At 48.6% G+C, this 19,186-nt stretch overlaps 1 protein-coding gene across 2 annotated transcripts in view; it reads right to left on the bottom strand.

The window, feature by feature from the left end:
- LOC141162481 (uncharacterized) overlaps positions 1 to 17,939 on the bottom strand; it is a 36,553-nt gene extending 18,614 nt beyond the window's left edge. Inside the window, exon 1 of one of the 2 annotated variants that reach the window (XM_073648646.1) lies at positions 17,809 to 17,939. The gene's annotated coding sequence lies outside the window, so the exon portion shown is untranslated. The remainder of the gene's footprint in view (positions 1 to 17,808) is intronic. The other variant, XM_073648647.1, reaches the window with a different exon arrangement.
- Between the last annotated feature and the right edge of the window lie 1,247 nt (positions 17,940 to 19,186).

Here is a 19,186-nt window from a genome sequence, read left to right as displayed (position 1 = left end):
CTGGCTTAGTGATCGGACTCAAAGGGTGGTTGTAAATGGCTTCACATCCAGCTGGATGAATGTCTCAAGTGGGGTACCACAGGGCTCCGTCCTGGGACCTGTATTGTTCAACATCTTTATCAATGATTTAGATGAAGGAATTGAGGGTAAACTGATTAAATTTGCTGATGACACAAAGCTAGGAGGGATAGCTAATACTAGAGAAGAGAGAGAGAGGATTCAAAAAGACCTAAATAAACTGGAGCAGTGGGCAGCAACCAACAGAATGGTTTTTAACAGGGAAAAATGCAAAGTACTACATCTGGGCAATAAAAATGAAAAAAGCATATACAGAATGGGAGGAATAGAGCTAAGCAACAGTACATGTGAAAAAGACTTAGGTATACTAATAGATCATAGACTGAACATGAGTCAACAGTGTGATGCAGCAGCAAAAAAGGCAAATACAATTCTGGGATGTATTAACAGAAGCATACAGTCTAGATCACCTGAAGTCATTATCGGTCTTTACTCCTCTTTGGTCAGACCTCATCTGGAATACTGTGTACAGTTTTGGGCACCACATTTTAAAAAAGACATAGACAAACTGGAGCAAGTTCAGAGAAGAGCGACCAGAATGGTGACTGGTCTGCAAACCATGTCCTATGAGGAACGGTTGCAGGATTTGGGAATGTTTAGCTTGCAAAAAAGAAGACTGAGAGGAGACTTAATAGGTGTCTACAAATATGTCAAGGGCTGTCACATTGTAGAAGGATCATCTTTATTCTCATTTGCACAAGGAAAGACTAGAAGCAATGGGATGAAACTAAATGGGAGGAGACACAGATTAGATATTAGAAAAAACTTTTTGACAGTTAGGGTGATTAATGAGTGGAACAGGCTGCCACGAGAGGTGGTGAGTTCCCCTTCAATGGACGTCTTCAAACAGAGGCTGGACAGACATCTGTCTGAGATGATTTAGTGAATCCTGCTTTGAGCAGGGGGTTGGACCAGATGACCCAGGAGGTCCCTTCCAACTCTACCATTCTATGATTCTATCACGGTCACTTTCTTGATCTGGATTTGGCGAGACACTGCCTGAACGGCAAAGTCTCGCCAGCCGGGCTCATTTTTTGCCAGCTCATAATTCGCCCAGAAGAGCTCAAGCCCCTCCGGCCGAACAAAGCTGATATCAAACTCAGGCGTGGAATAGGGATGTATCAAGGCGTAGATGTCAATCGCCTTGAAGCCCATCCTCAGCAGGAGCTCCACAACTTTAGACCTTGGAGGACATGCATCACTGCCCCTCCACCGAAGACGGACCACATTCCTACGCACACTGCCTGGCCCGGCTGTTGGGGGGGACCACACTGTATCCCCCCCTTTTTGCTCTCGGAAGGCCCCGAGGCCATGCCTCTCTATCCAAAAGGATAGATCAACCTCTCGACCCTCTACCATTAGTGATCTCTCCCCCTTCTTTAGAGCCTCCAGGAGGCGCCGTTGCAACATGCCGTCCCCAAAGCCCGGAGACAAGGAGGATGCCCTATTTGCCCCGGAGGTGACACTGGCATAACTCTGGACAGGTGTTGCCAACCCCGGGGGGGCAACCGGACCAGTGACCACATCAGCCCGAACAGCAACACCATTACCCACCTCCATCTCACCCTCCACCAAACCAGCAACCACACCACTAGACAATGAATTAGCCTCATTCACCCCCACCATCACATTCATTCCTGCTGGACCAGTAACAATGGCGGATGACATTTTGACCTCTGCATCAGGCACAAGGGGCTCAGTCACCTCCATAGAACTGGAGGCGACCTCACCCCCGGTCTTATGTGTGCCCTCCACATCATTGGTCGGTAATTTCCGCTGTTTGGCATTCGGAATAATGTGCCGCTGATCTTTAGATGCTGTTAGGCGCCGCTGATCTTTAGCATCAGGATCTTCCGGACCAGCGACGCCAACACAAAATAGCACTTTCGTGGGAGGACCGGAACGCTCAGCCCCGACAGCCCCCTCACACTGCCTCCGCTTCTCAACTAAGTGATCAGCGGCAACAGCATTCAGAGGCGCCGAGGCTACCGGAGCTGCCCCCGACACCGGGCTGCTCCCCCCTCCCACTGAGGAGCGCACCACAGCATCGTGGCCTGATGGAACGCCCGCCGCCGGGCCGCCCTCACTGTCCAGCCTCTCGGCTGATGCACCTCCTGCTACGTCCCCACTACTACAAGCAGAGACGGAGCTCTGCGCCTCACTACCGCGCTCTGTAATCTCCCCGCGCCTTTGCACCGGATCCACAGCAGAACCCGGGCTGGGCTGGGCAACGGGGCTTATACAGCGAGCTGAGCCTGCCGCCGACTCAGGAGGTACAGGGAGGGGGGCATATACGTATCTTACCGCCTCCTGCAGCTTTGGCTTGGTCTTCTTTGCCTTTTTGTGGCCCCCAGGTGCCTCTTCTGGTAGATCGTCACCAAGATGGAAGTTTTGGAGGCACACTGGGGACTCCAGGAGCTTAATCTCCGCCATTAGCGCCCCTCCCTGGCCGCTGCTGTCACTGTCCTCCCCAGAGCCGGCAGAACTGCGACCGGATGTCACTGTCGCCTGTCCTGCAGGGAGCTCGCTGCACGTGGCCTGCGGGTGACTTTGCAGGCTGCCAGGTGGGGCTTCCTGCTGGTCATCATCACTTTCATCATCCACCTGGCTCTCAGGCTGCAGCCCCATCTGCCTTTGCTCTCTGGTATCAGCCATTTCTCTAAAGCGGTCTTCATTTATTAGTTTTTCTTTGAAATGACCACTCTGCTCCCTGATGTCAGCTTTCCTCAGTTCCAGCAGGTGAATCTCGCTGGTCAGTCGCTTTACCTCGGCCTGGAGTTTAGCCTTGCTCTGTTTGGAGGCCCCCGCAGCTTTGGCGCTTGTGCAGCGCAGCTCCTTCCGGAGCCTCCTGATGAGCTTACTGGCATATTCATACTCACGGAGGCGGATCATGACCCGGGAGGCATAGGTGGACACAGACTCCCGGGGTCCCTGCAGCGCCCAACCCCCCTCAGGGAGGTCGGCCTCACCTCCGTGAGCACTCCGCTTTCCTCCGGAAGGAGCACCATCTTGCACGCCGCTGTCAGGCTTTACCTCCATGCTGGAAGCCTTGCGGCTTCTAGGGGTCTCCACAATCCCGGGAGGAGTAGGAGCCACATTGCTGCGACTCCTGGTGCAGCGTCTCACCCCCGAGTCCTCTGATGTGCAGGCCGGTTGCTGGTTTCTTCTGCCCCCCGCCGGCCTGGTTCGGGAAGCAGAAGCCTGGGGCTTGGCTCCTTCACTCATCCCAGAAACCAGCTCTCCCTCCGGGAAAGAGAGAGAGCAGGTCCCCAGGTGGAGAGGTGTTGGTTCTCAGAGATCAGGAGCTCACAGCAGGATCAGCAGCCACCACACCCGTAATCACCACACTGACTAGCAGCTGATCAGAGCTGCACCCAGTATGCTGCTGGTGGAGTCACTGTGTGCATACATTACATTACTGATCCTGAGTTACCTCCTGTATTATACTCCAGAGCTGCACTCACTATTCTGCTGGTGCAGTCACTGTGTGCGTACATTACATTACTGATCCTGAGTTACCTCCTGTATTATACTCCAGAGCTGCACTCACTATTCTGCTGGTGCAGTCACTGTGTACATACATTACATTACTGATCCTGAGTTACCTCCTGTATTATACTCCAGAGCTGCACTCACTATTCTGCTGGTGCAGTCACTGTGTACATACATTACATTACTGATCCTGAGTTACATCCTGTATTATACTCCAGAGCTGCACTCACTATTCTGCTGGTGCAGTCACTGTGTACATACATTACATTACTGATCCTGAGTTACATCCTATAGATCTTTAATTATAAAAATGAAAAACATAACAATAATAACAACAGAAACATAACAAAATTAATAACCACAAAATAAACAATGTAATGAACTGGTCCAGCCGCTCCCTCTCTCCTCACACACATATTATACATATATACACAATAATAGCTACTTACACTACAGACTTCTGGTCCGGTTACCAAACTAAATAATAACCACAAACAATAAATGAAATAAACAATAGCCGGCAAAAATATATACAAACTATATATACATACACATTTTATTTTATTTAAATTTTCTATATAAAATAAACAATAACTATACAAATATATACAAGACTAAACTATCCTCCCCACACTAAAGCCCACAATTCCCAACCCTGGCACTGACCTGAGAGCTGGTCCTGCTTCTCATGCCTCAGTCCATGTCCAACGTCCATAGGCCAGATCAGGCAGTGCCAGTTTTTCACCCAAATAACCAGTGTGCCAAAGCCCCACAAGATGAAACCACCTCCCCCCTTTTCCCACCACCCAACCTAACACCTACACCCAAATCCATATCCTTATATACAATATATACAAAAAAAAACAATACAATAACCACAACTAACAAAGCCCAAGTTCGGTGCCTGCAGCCCTACATCACTGTCTACTGATCAAAGCAAAACAAAAATCTATGGTGTCAGCAGCAGCCCACCACCAGGAGAGGAGATGACCAGACTAGGGCACACTAAAAGAAAAGCCCCTCCAGAGGAGAGCGGCCCTCCGTGTACCCAGTCTCTCATACTCCAGAGAACGCACCTTCACCAGGTCACCGAGTATGGTCCTAAACACATCGTCCATTGGGAGGATTTTCCGTTGCGTCGATACTGCGCACCGTGCGTTCCACGTGTGATACCTAACCACTGCGCTAACTAGAAATAAGGTGCAGCGGTCCCGACCACCCAGGTCCCCGAATGCTCCATAGGCCCATTCTGCATAAGAGAGACCGGCCAGCCGGGGCCAGCCAATAGAGGTGCCCACCCTGTTGTACACTTGTGTGTTAAAGGGACAACGAAGCAGAAAGTGGTCCATGCTTTCAAGCATGGTACCACAATGCTCCCGAGGACAGTTCCTGTCCTCAGAGCTCCTACACTTCAGATTGTCCCTCACACACAGTTTCCCATGGAAGCAGCGCCAAGCCAAGTCCCAAAGCTTCGAGGGGATCCTGATAGAATTCAAAAGATGCAGACGCACCCCAAGATCCCGACTTGGGCAATCCCTGAGCGCCAGAGGCCTCTGAAAATGGGTCAACAAAACCCTTTTGTCAAGGAGCTTCTTTGGCAGAATCCTGGTCTCCCACATTCCCAGACCCCAGCGGCGTATTACCTTCAGAACCAGGGTAGCGTAAGCCGGAAGATGTCCATGCGGTGTGCGTAGATCCTTCACTTGCCCTCCTGCCTCCCATTCCTGGAAGAAAGGTCGAAACCATCCCCTGCAGGAGAATACCCACGGAGGAGCCCTCTCTTTCCAGAGGGTTGCAATATTGATCTTAATGAAGGTATTCACAAGGAATACCACAGGGTTGATCATAGCTAACCCTCCTAGTCTCCTCATACTATAAGTAACCTCTCTTTTTACCAGATTCAGTCTATTTCCCCTTAACAGTTGGAAGAACAAACTGTAGACCCGAGTCCAGAGAGGCTCCGGCAAGATGCACACACTGCCCAGATAGATCAGTAAAGGGAGCAGGTAAGTTTTGATCAGGTTTATCCTTTCCCTTAGGGTCAAAGACCAACCCTTCCATTACTGATCCTGTACTGATCCTGAGTTACATCCTGTATTATACTCCAGAGCTGCACTCACTATTCTGCTGGTGCAGTCACTGTGTACATACATTACATTACTGATCCTGTACTGTTCCTGAGTTACCTCCTGTATTATTCTACAGAGCTGCAGTCACTATTCTGCTGGTGCAGTCACTGTGTACTGTGGTAGATCGACTCACTTAACTGAACAGAGGTAACACAGGAACTGTAAAGTCCATCAAAACAAACAGGCCTTTCTTGTCATAACGGGTAAACAAAAGAAAAATAGATAAGACAGTCCTTACATCTGCGGGGATCCACCCACTCCAGGTTAGCAGAACCACACTGTTCAGTTTAGCAAACAAGACTACAAGCTCCTCTCTGGAGTTAGCCTGTCCAGACACTTGAACTCTGAATGTCTCAGCAGGTCTTCTATTTAAACCCCAGACCACACCCTGGTGTGGAGATATTGTGAATGACCTCCCACTCGCTCTATGGTTGTTCTTTTAAAATGATTGTTCTTCCATTGGTTCACCTTCTGAGTGGCGATCTTTAGCCTGCTGTCCCAATTTTGTTTGGGCTAATCCCCCTGGCCAAATTCGATGCCAAGAAATTTTGCAGAGACTTTAAGTCCTGGAAAGGTGTCCGGGAGATTAAAACCAGGATCTCCTCCTCCCAGCCAGAGACTTTCACACTTATCCCGGTTGATCTTAGACCCGAATGCCTTCAAGTAGCGATTTACCTCTGATATCAGCCACTCTGCCTCCCCATCAGAGGAAACAAAAACGGTGACGTCATCAGCATACGCCACCATTCTCAGAGTGGCTTCTTGTGCTGTCTGGTCCATCCCGATCCCAGCCAACGGTCCACGCTCCACCCTCCTAAGAAGTGGGTCAATCGTAAACACCTACAGCAGCGGGCTCAAGGGACAACCCTGGCGAACACCACACTCAACCTCAAAAGAGCTGCCAATCCAATTGTTCACAAGTGGGAAACTCTCCGCCCCAGCTTACAAGGTCTTAAGTCAATCAACAAACCCCCTCAGAAGGACAGACCAGAGGTACTCATGATTAACCCGATCAAACGCTTTTGCCTGATCCAATGACAGCATGTACCCCTTCCAGTGACCACCCTTACCCTGTTCCACCGCCTCTCAGACACAGAGTACAGCACTAATTGTACTGCGGCCCGGAACAGAGCAATGCTGAGCCCCCTAAAGGAGCCGGGGTGCAAATTTCACCAGCCGATTAAACAGCACCTTTGCCAAAACCTTCCTGTCTGCATTGAGAAGCGCTATGGGACGCCAATTTTCAATCCAAAATGGGTCCTTACCCTTTGACAAGATGATCAGGGCAGACCTCCTCATTGACTTTGGCAGAGTGCCCGAGGTAAGACACTGAATACCTCAGTCAAGAGGGGAACCAAGGAGTCCTTAAAGGTCTTATAGAATTCAGATGTTAAGCCATCTGGATCGGTCGATTTCTTTAGGGCAAGCCCTTCAATCGCCAACTTAACTTTCTCTTCCCTTATCATCTCTGTCAAAACGCCAAGAGAGGGGTCTACCCCAGGTTCGGGGACGGCTTTAGCCAGAAAAGCAGACATTTCATCCCAATCCAGATCCCTCTTCCCCAAGAGGTGTGAGTAGAAGGATCTGACGATCTGCAAGATCCCTGATCTGGATCTTTTCAGGGATCCCGCATTGTCAACGAGTCCTGTAACAACTTTATTATTCACTGACATCTTGCAGTTTCTGACAGGGTCAGGCGAGAGGTACTTCCCATAATCCGTCTCAAAGATGGGTGGCTATCATACTGACACCTCATTAGCAAAGATTTCACTCTGGAGATCATCTCATGGCTACCTCCAGTTGAGACAAGATGCTCGAGTTTCCTCCTTATGCCCTGATACAGGCGGTACCTGTCTAGAGTCCTGAGGTTCGAGAGCTGGCGGAAGAATCTCGGCACCCTTTTCTTGAACATCTCCCACCACTCTTACTACTACAAAGATCCAGTAAGGGTACCTGGCTCTGAAGAAAATCTTCAAAGGACTGTCTTATCTCCGCTTCTTCCAAGAGAGACGAATTGAGCCTCCAAAAGCCTCTTTCCATCATGGGAGTCTCTGTAACATTCAGAGAAAACAAACAGTGGTCGGAGAACTCCACCTCAACAACAGACACTGCTGAAGAGACGGCTTCCTCCTTTAAATAAAACCTGTCTCTTCTGGACCTACAGTTACCTCTATGATAGGTGAACCCCTCGTGGCCTGCGGTGTGCCGGATGTGAACATCCAGCAGGCGAGCCTCACTAGGTATACTATTAAGGGCGACGCTATTATAAGTCAGCTTGTCTCTGGAACCTCCTGTGTCCTGGGGCCTCGTGACAGTGTTGACGTCCCCTCCAAAGATGACCTGCCGACTCGTAAAAAGGTAGGGCTTGATCCTCGTAAAGAGACACTTCTGGTCCCACTTAGATTGGGGACCATAGATGTTGATGAGCCGGAGCTCTTGTCCCTTCATGAGAACATCTAATATCAGGCACCTCCCCATTTCTAACTCAATAACCCGTCGGCATTCTACCGGTGCGGTAAAAAGGACCGCCACTCCGCTATACGGCTCGGCCGCAAAAGACCAATAGGAGGGCCCGAGTCTCCACTCCCTTTTAGCTGTAAACACCTCTGCCATGTTTGGCAGCCTGGTCTCTTGCAAAAAGAAAATGTCAGCTTCAACCCGGCTGAGAAAATCAAAGGCCGCAAATCTAGCCATATTTGACTTAATGCTGGCGACATTAATGGACGCCAGCGTCAACGGAGTGGGTACCGCCATCATTGGTGATTGAGTTAGATGGCTTTCTTCTTCCCACTCCCCTTATCCTCTGCCTCAGACGAGGAATCCTTCCCCCTCTTTAATGACACAGAGGTGTCCATTCCCGCATTTTTCCTTCTTTTATCGTCCTCGTCTCCAGACTCCAGGCCAGTCCCTCCTCCCAAGGACCTTGCATCCCCAGGAGAGGGAGACAAGTTCTGCCAAAGCCGGAACCTCACCCTCTGCCTCCTCCTCAGAGAAAGAGATGTTCTCAAGGGCTTGGAACTGGTTAGAAAGACCAACCAGAGGGGAGTCCGTTTTACCTTCCTTAGGTACCTTGGTCAGAGCGAGAGACGATGTTTTATCTCCCTTCTTTCTCTTCTTTTTGGTGCCGAGCTTACGCTTGTTCTCTAGCCACCGCTTATTATCCTCATCCATACTTTCATAATGGGAGGATTCTGAGGCAGACGCAGTTTCCTCCCTATGGATCTTCCTGACCTCCCCATCCAACTCTTATAAATAAGAGAAAAGACGTATGGCAAAACAGAAGCCATGCACTCCCAACAATTTAGAAAAAAATAGCTAAAATCTTTATTGACAATATAAACAAGCGAACACATGCAAAAAGTTTAAAAACAATTAAAACATATAATGTACAAGCATTGCTTTAGACCCAGAGGTTCTGATATGATAATCAATAAATATGGAGGACCGCTTAACTTTGCTGGCACTGTTTAATGTATCTAATCTGTTATGTCTGGATACAGTAGGTCCCAGACCATTCCCCAGCTCAAAAAAAACAGTACTATTTTGATTCACAATAAATACACAATGAATCGAGTAGCCAAGGTGGATTAAACATATGGGGTAAATGCATATGATTACCTGCAAGATGTATAGACCCAACACATATCGCTGCTTCTCAGCAGCTTCATCAGGGGTAAATAAGCAAGTGAATAGCTTGTATTCATATGGCAGATTAGAAAGGACATGTGACCGTTTTGAAATGCCAACAGGTGGTGTATAGATCAAGGGAAGGTTATGGCCCAAGCTTAGTGCGGCGTGCGTTTCATCCTGTGGAGCGCATAGACCAGATGTGATGCGTGCATTACATCCGGTTAGCGTCACATTAGGAAGATGTATGCATTCCACCCATGGATGGCGGTGGTACGCAACCGGATGTGACATGCCACATCACATCCGGTTGGCGTCATATCCGGAGCACACATGCGTTCCACCCGCTGATTGCGGTAGAACGCAGGCAAACATCCCGCAATAGCTCTGTACGTCGCAGCCCCAAAGCAGAGTGGTCCTCGGGAACCAGAAAAAATGTGCTCCGCTCAATAAGGTGAAAACAAAAGAAGCAAAAAAAAACGGAAGTGTTTTTTTTTCATCCCTCGGGGCCTCAGCAGCAAGACTGGCATCCAGGACAGGGGCTGCCCTATTAGCCCGGGGCTTGCCTAGCTCCCTCTATTGTCTGCGCTTGTCTAGACGCTTCAGCTGGGCAGGCGTCTTTTTATTGCTTTTCTTCCCTGGACCCTCAGCTGCCCCACCCCTGCTAGTCCCCTCCCCAGCAGAATCGGCCTCACGGCTTTCTCCCACCGGGATCTCGACTGCATTAGCGAAGGAGCGAGGACAACGGCTGAATGGGTGACCTAACTCACCACACAGGTGGCACCTAATCTCTACACAAGATGCAGCAAGATGGCCAACACCCCCACACAACGCACATTTCTGCACAGTGCAGTTTGCACTGAAGTGTGTGGATTCGCCGCACTTGTGACAGAGCCTTGGTTGCCCCTGGTAGAAGACCAGGATACGATCCCTACCTGGGAAGGCATATGATGGAATGTGGGCAATTGTACCACCTAAACGCTTAAGTTTTGCCATGAATGTCCAGGCCCCTGACCAGATACCAAACTCGTCACGGTTTTTCTTAGACATCTCTACCACCTCTCCATACCGACCAAGCCACGTCATGATGTCATAATAAGAAAGCGACTCATTACGAGTCATCACGGTCACCTTCTTGATTTGGTCTTGGTGAGACACTGCCTGAACGGCAAAGTCTCGCCAGCCGGGCTCATTTTCTGCCAACTCAAAATTCGACCAGAAGAGCTCAAGCCCCTCCGGTCGAACAAAGCTGACATCAAACACAGGCGTGGAATAGGGATGTATCAAGGCATAAATGGCAATCGCCTTGAAGCCCATCCTCAGCAGGAGCTCCACAACTTTAGATCTTGTGAAATGCATCACGGCCCCTCCACCGAAGATGGACCACATTCCTACGCACACTGCCTGGCCCAGCTGTTGGGAGGGACCACACTGTATCCCCCCCCCCCTTTTTGCTCTCGGAAGCGGAAGGCCCCAAGGCCATGCTTCTCTATCCAGAAGGACTCTCTCTCGACCCTCTACCATTAATGATCTCTCCCCCTTCTTTAGAGCCTCCAGGAGATACCGCTGCAACATGCCGTCCCCAGAGCCTGGAGACGAGGAGGATGCCCTATTTGCCCCGGAGGTGACACTTGCATAATTCTTTACAGGTGTTGCCACCACCGGGAGGGCAACCAGACCAGTGACCACATCAGCCCCAACAGCATTACTATTACCCACCTCCATCACCATCTCACCCTCCACCAGACCAGCAACTACACCACTAGACGATGAATTGGCCTCAGTCACACCCACCACCACATTCACTCCTGCTGGACCAGTAACAATGGTGGATGACATTTTGACCTCAGCATAATCAGACACAAGGGGCTCAGTCACCTCCATAGAACTGGAGGCGACCTCACCCCTGGTCTTGTGTGTGCCCTCCGCATCATCAGTCGGTAATTTCCGCTGTTTGACATTTGTAGTGATGCGCCGCTGATCCTTAGTTGTTGTGAGGTGCCGCTGCTCTTTAGCATCAGGATCTTCCTGACCAATGGCACTAACACAAAATAGGACTTTGGTGGGAGAACCGGAACGCTCAGCCTCGACAGCCCCCTCACACTGCCGCCGCTCCTCAACTAAATGATCAGTGGCAACAGCATTCAGAGGCGCTGAGGCTACCAGAGCAGCGCCCAACACCGGGCTGCTCCCCCTCCCACAGAGGAGCGCACCACAGCATCGTGGCCTGACCGAACGCCTGCCGCCGGGCTGCCCTCACTGTCCAGCCTTTCGGCTGATGCACCTCCTGCTGCGTCTCCGCTACTACAAGCAGAGATGGAGCTCCTCGCCTCACTACCATGCTTTGTAATCTCCCCGCGCCTTTGCACCGGAACCACAGCAGAACCCGGGCTGGGCTGGGCAACGGGGCTTATACAGCGAGCTTACCCTGCAGCCGACTCAGGGGTTTCAGGGAGGGGCCATAAACGTATCTTACCGCTTCCTGCAGCTTTGGCTTGGTCTTCTTAGCCTTTTTTTTGTTTGGCCCAGGTGCCTCCTCTGGTAGATCATCACCAAGATGGAAGTTTTGGAGGCACACTGGCAACTCTAGGAGCTTTATCTCCACCACTAGCGCCTCTCCCTGACCGCTGCTGTTACTGTCCTCCCCAGAGCTGGCAGAACTGCGACCGGATGTCATTGCCGCCTATCCTGCAGGGAGCTCGCTGCACGTGGCCTGCAGGTAACTTTGCAGGCTGCCAGGTGGGGCTTTCTGCTGGTCATCATCACTCTCATCCCCATCTGCCTTTGCTCTCTGTTATCAGCCATTTCTCTAAATCCGTCTTCATTAATAAGTTTTTCCTTCAAAGGACCACTCTGTTCTCTTATGAAAGAGTTCCTTATTTCCAGCTCATTAATATCCAGCTTTAGTCTCCTTACCTCCGCCTGGAGTTTCGTCTTCCTCGATTTGGAGGCACCTGCAGCGTTGGCACTTGTGCAGCAGCGCAGCTCCTCCAGGAGCCTCTTGGTGATCTTACTCGCTTCTTCATACTCACGGAGGCGGCTCATGACCCGGTAGGCATAGGTGGACACAGACTCCCTGGGTCTCTGCAGCCCCCAACCACCCTCAGTGAGGTCGTCCTCACCTTCACCACTCAGCTTTCCTCCGGAAGGAGCGCCATCATGCATGCTGTCAGGCTTATCCTCCATGTTGGAAGCCTTGCGGCTTCTCTGGGTTTCCACAGACCCGGGGGAGTAGGAGCCACATTGCTGCGACTCCTGGTGAAGCGTCTCACCCCCGAGTCCTCCGAGGTGCAGGCCAGTTGCTGGCTTTTCCTGCTCCCCACCGGCCTGGTTCGGGGAACAGAAGCCTGGGACTTGGCTCCATTGCTCATCCCAGGAAACCCACTCTCTCCCTGGGTAGGAGAGAGAGCAGGTCCCCAGGTGGAGAGGTGTTGGTTCTCAGGATGTGATACCTCATCACACCAGCCTCTAATCATGTATTGACTAAGTTTTATATATTTTGCTTTCCACCAGTCTATCCATTGCTTCTTCATATGATCTATATATTGCATAGATCATCTTGCATATATATTTATGTACTTTCAATATCCAGTTCTCATTTGCCTGCACTTAATTGTGCATTATGGTCATGAATCACCTATGTATTGGTGTTTTGATTGTGCCACTGGCATTAACAACCCAAAGAGTTAATTGCTACTATATGGGTTTCCAGCAAGTGACATGTTATAGCTTGCCGTCCACCAGTGGTACGATGTGTGACGTCATTTGTTGTCTCACCTTTCAAATGATGCCTGATGGAATGTGCGCCTCACTTATAGAAAATAGCAGTTTATGAACTGCAGCGGATGTAACGTCACCACTGTGACGCCTCCGGAAGTGACGCGTGTGTCTCAGTATGCATTCCCCTTGCTTATCGCGGGTCTCACGCTACCTTAGAGCCAAACGGTAAGAACCAGAAATGACGCATGCGGTCCAGCATGCGTGTCAGCACAGCTACTGTACCACTGGCACTGAGCTTTACAATGGGTTCACCCCTGGAAGTGATGCGTGCGGTTCACCCGGACCTGAGTGCATTCCAGGATGGGCGCACACTTCCCTCCCCATGGATAGTGAATGGTGAATGTGTGTGTGACTTACAATCCACATTCCCATATCTAGAAGCTGGTTGATGGGACAGATGGACATCAGTGACCACCTGTTCTTGTTTCTATCTAATTTACCCTGCCATATATATCCCTGATACATTCCTTGTTCCACATCCCTTATTGTGAGGATAGTGGAGAGTAATGTGGCTCTTATTATAGCACTATAGCCTACTAACCTTCTTATCATGTATATATGTCCCCTGAGGAATCTTGAGGAAAGAAGAAACGCGTCGGGATGCATGTGAGGCATTTTTTGAAGGGCAAGTGCAGGGCCTCTTATTGCAGTGGTAGCTGTGAGGTGTGGACTGCCCTTGTCAGGGAAGAAGCAAAAGGGCAACGAGGGTAGTGCAGTACTCTGTCAGGGTTTAATAGGGGCAGAACCATATGCCTTCCTGAAACTACCGCTGGGACCCTCTTGTTGTACTCCTGCTCCATCAACTGGGGATCCATGAGAACCTTCTACTGACAACTCAATTTATTGATGGGTGAGGACGTTCCAATTTATCTATGTTTTTACTATATCTAATTCACCATTGGGGTGATTGTTGGTGTATATTTATGACCTAGCAGTCTAAAATATTGCCTTTAAGGACGTCTGTAGTGTTTTGGTTATTTATCAAATGCATAGCACGTGCTACATTTTAATTGTGGTGTATACTATTTGATAATAACATCATTATCAAGTTCATTGATTGTCCACATTGGGTTTTTTTTTTCTTTTGACAGGCCCACTTCTAATATCAACTCTACACTTATACAATTATGTGTAGAGTTGTACACCTGTCATTACTTGTTATATATTGGTGCAATAATACATCCTGATGTGGCACCATACATGCCTTTTGGTTGTTATTGCACGGCAGTATTGACCATACAGGTCTTTGCTCTCTTTGTATGTTTTTGTATGTCCATTTATTAAGTGATTAGATTAAAAGTTATGTTTTAGTTACCCTTGCTGTTCTTACCTTTGTTTGATAGGGTCACGAGACCACTGGGTATTTATCACCTTTGCTGCTTTGTTCTCAGGAGCTCAGGAGCACACAGCAGGATCTGCAGCCACCACACCCACAATCAGCACAGTGAGCAACAGCTGATCAGAGCTGCACTCACTATTCTGCTGATGCAGTCACTGTGCATATACATTATATTACTGATCCTGTGCTGATCCTGAGTTACTTTCTGTATTATACTCCAGAGCTGCACTCACTATTCTGCTGGTGCAGTCACTGTGTACATACATTACATTACTGATCCTGAGTTACATCCTGTATTATACTCCAGAGCTGCACTCACTATTCTGCTGGTGCAGTCACTGTGTACATACATTACATTACTGATCCTGAGTTACATCCTGTATTATACCCCAGAGCTGCACTCACTGTTCTGCTGGTGCAGTCACTGTGTACATACATTACATTACTGATCCTGAGTTACCTCCTGTATTATACTCCAGAGCTGCACTCACTATTCTGCTGGTGCAGTCACTGTGCACATACATTACATTACTGATCCTGAGTTACATCCTGTATTATACTCCAGAGCTGCACTCACTATTCTGCTGGTGCAGTCACTGTGTACATACATTACATTACTGATCCTGAGTTACATCCTGTATTATACCCCAGAGCTGCACTCACTGTTCTGCTGGTGCAGTCACTGTATACATACATTACATTACTGATCCTGAGTTACATCCTGTATTATACTGCAGAGCTGCACTCACTATTCTGCTGGTGCAGTCACTGTGTACATACATTACATTACTGATCCTGAGTTACCTCCTGTATTATACTCCAGAGCTGCACTCACTATTCTGCTGGTGCAGTCACTGTGTACATACATTACATTACTGATCCTGAGTTACATCCTGTATTATACTCCAGAGCTGCACTCACTATTCTGCTTGTGCAGTCACTGTGTACATACATTACATTACTGATCCTGAGTTACATCCTGTATTATACTCCAGAGCTGCACTCACTATTCTGCTGGTGCAGTCACTGTGTACATACATGACATTACTGATCCTGAGTTACATCCTGTATTATACTCCAGAGCTGCACTCACTATTCTGCTGGTGCAGTCACTGTGTACATACATTACATTACTGATCCTGAGTTACCTCCTGTATTATACTCCAGAGCTGCACTCACTATTCTGCTGGTGCAGTCACTGTGTACATACATTACATTACTGATCCTGAGTTACATCCTGTATTATACTCCAGAGCTGCACTCACTATTCTGCTGGTGTAGTCACTGTGTACATACATTACATTACTGATCCTGAGTTACATCCTGTATTATACTCCAGAGCAGCACTCACTATTCTGCTGGTGCAGTCACTGTGTACATACATTACATTACTGATCCTGAGTTACATCCTGTATTATACTCCAGAGCTGCACTCACTATTCTGCTGGTGGAGTCACTGTGTACATACATTACATCACTGATCCTGTACTGATCCTGAGTTACCTCCTGTATTATACTCCAGAGCTGCACTCACTATTCTGCTGGTGCAGTCACTGTGTACATACATTACATTACTGATCCTGAGTTACATCCTGTATTATACTCCAGAGCTGCACTCACTATTCTGCTGGTGCAGTCACTGTGTACATACATTACATTACTGATCCTGAGTTACATCCTGTATTATACTCCAGAGCTGCACTCACTATTCTGCTTGTGCAGTCACTGTGTACATACATTACATTACTGATCCTGAGTTACATCCTGTATTATACTCCAGAGCTGCACTCATTATTCTGCTGGTGCAGTCACTGTGTACATACATTACATTACTGATCCTGAGTTACATCCTGTATTATACTCCAGAGCTGCACTCATTATTCTGCTGGTGCAGTCACTGTGTACATACATTACATTACTGATCCTGAGTTACATTCTGTATTATACTCCAGAGCTGCACTCACTATTCTGCTTGTGCAGTCACTGTGTACATACATTACATTACTGATCCTGAGTTACATCCTGTATTACACTCCAGAGCTGCACTCACTATTCTGCTGGTGCAGTCACTGTGTACATACATTACATTACTGATCCTGAGTTACATCCAGTATTATACTCCAGAGCTGCACTCATTATTCTGCTGGTGCAGTCACTGTGTACATACATTACATTACTGATCCTGAGTTACATCCTGTATTATACTCCAGAGCTGCACTCACTATTCTGCTGGTGGAGTCACTGTGTACATACATTACATTACTGATCCTGAGTTACATCCTGTATTATACTCCAGAGCTGCACTCACTATTCTGCTTGTGCAGTCACTGTGTACATACATTACATTACTGATCCTGAGTTACATTCTGTATTATACTCCAGAGCTGCACTCACTATTCTGCTGGTGTAGTCACTGTGTACATACATTACATTACTGATCCTGAGTTACATCCTGTATTATACTCCAGAGCGGCACTCACTATTCTGCTGGTGCAGTCACTGTGTACATACATTACATTACTGATCCTGAGTTACATTCTGTATTATACTCCAGAGCTGCACTCACTATTCTGCTTGTGCAGTCACTGTGTACATACATTACATTACTGATCCTGAGTTACATTCTGTATTATACTCCAGAGCTGCACTCACTATTCTGCTGGTGCAGTCACTGTGTACATACATTACATTACTGATCCTGAGTTACATTCTGTATTATACTCCAGAGCTGCACTCACTATTCTACTGGTGTAGTCACTGTGTACATACATTACATTACTGATCCTGAGTTACATTCTGTATTATACTCCAGAGCTGCACTCACTATTCTGCTGGTGGAGTCACTGTGTACATACATTACATTATTGATCCTGAGTTACATCCTGTATTATACTCCAGAGCGGCACTCACTATTCTGCTGGTGCAGTCACTGTGTACACAGCTTATCCCACCGTTGCATTGAGGGAAGGTTAGATCTGATTTATCCAGACATCATATAATGGATCCATGTTACATGCTATTCTAAAACGTAGTTTGGAGCTACATATTATCAGAATACTGATTTATCTTTTTTAAGATGAAATAAAATATGTTGTTTTGTTGTTTTTTTCAGAACAAAAACTGCAGAATAAAAATGCAGCCTAACAGCTGATCTATTCCATCTTTCTGCTGCAGTACATCCAGGTTATAGATATCCCTGTTGTATGTGGTGACGATCGGTTCAGATTTTCCTTCTTGTTTCAGAAATTGCATAATGGAGTAATTGTAAACGCTTAATAACAAAAACATTATAGCTTTGAAATAAAGAAAACGTAATATGTGCTACTGTTTACCCCATTACCAGCAAGAGAACAAGATACTTACCAGAGAGAGAATCGCACTCTGATGACAATCCCTTAAAATGTCCGAAAGTGAAAATGACTTCCTGGATCCAATGTAGATTCAGCTCCAGGGTGGAGCCGCAGAGCAGCGCATTAACTGTTTAGGGCTCTGTGGTAAAGAAGGCTTAAAGGGAACCTGTCACTTTGTACACGCTCTCCAACCTGTGGACATTGTGGTAAGGAGGAGGAGAAGCTGAGAAGAATGATACATCAATTTGTTGGAAATGATTCAGTATAACTTGTATTTTGTTAGTTGAAATCTCTGGTGTTCAGTGTTGGACTGGCCCATCAGTGAAACGGAGAATCCTCCGGTGGGCCCTGGCTTCTCCTTCAGGAGAGTTCATAGTGCAAACCTTGCAGCTGCTATGGGGCTGTTGAGTGGGGGAGAAGGTGGGTCCTCAGAATCAAATCCTCTGGTGGGCCCAATGTTCTTCAGTCTGATACTTCTGGTGTTTGTATGTATATGAGTCAAGTGGGCAGTCCTACTCAGTGACTATCTCTGCATGCACAGTCATACAGGGAAGACTGTCAATCACTAAATAGGTCCGCCCACTGTATATTATTTATTATGCTTTGCTCATATAGCGCCACTGTAGCGTCGGCGTCCCTGCCTCCTGCTAGGCAGGGACGCTGTTCCCCTCACCTCTCCGCTCCGTGCCCGGCGTCCTCCTCCCGCTCTGCTGGCAGCGCGCGCTCCTTCCCGGCCACGGTGCTTAGGGCGCGCGCGCTCCCCCTCTCTTAAAGGGGCCGCGCGCGCCGTCCTAAGGAGTCCCCGGCCAATGGCCGGAGGACTTCACCATATATAAGGCACCTCCTCCAAAATGGAGGTGCCCGAGCAATGTTGTAGCACAGTTCATCACTCTGCTTCAGCCCTCAGGTCCCGTTTCCAGTTACCTGCCAGTTACCTGCCAGTTACCTGCCAGTTTCCTGTCTGATACCTGCCAGTCTCGTGTCTACCTGCTACTATTCCTGCGGTCCGACAGTCTGCCTACCTGCCCTGCCAGTCTGTCTATGGATCCTTCTGCCCGCTCACCTGGGAGCGCACATCTGCTACCTGCCTGCTAGCCAACCTGGAGTCTCCGCCGTCACGTGCTGTGACCACCTGCCTGTCCAGAGACTCTTGCCCGCTCACCTGGGAGCGCTCACCTGCTACCTGTCTGCTAGCCTACCTGGAGGCTCCGCCGTCACGTGCTGTGACCACCTGCCTGTCCAGAGACTCTTGCCTGCTCACCTGGGAGCGCTCACCTGCTACCTGCCTGCTAGCCAACCTGGAGGCTCCGCCGTCACGTGCTGTGACCACCTGCCTGCCCAGAGACTCTTGCCCGCTCACCTGGGAGCGCTCATCTGCTACCTGCCTGTTA

The sequence above is a fragment of the Phyllobates terribilis genome, unplaced genomic scaffold (assembly GCF_046119375.1).
Source record: "Phyllobates terribilis strain yellow unplaced genomic scaffold, ASM4611937v1 Scaffold_9__5_contigs__length_417890890, whole genome shotgun sequence".
In the NCBI taxonomy this organism is placed as follows: Eukaryota; Metazoa; Chordata; class Amphibia; order Anura; family Dendrobatidae; genus Phyllobates; species Phyllobates terribilis.
The sequence above is the reverse complement of the archived record's forward strand: the minus strand, read 5'-3'. Positions and strand labels throughout refer to the sequence as shown.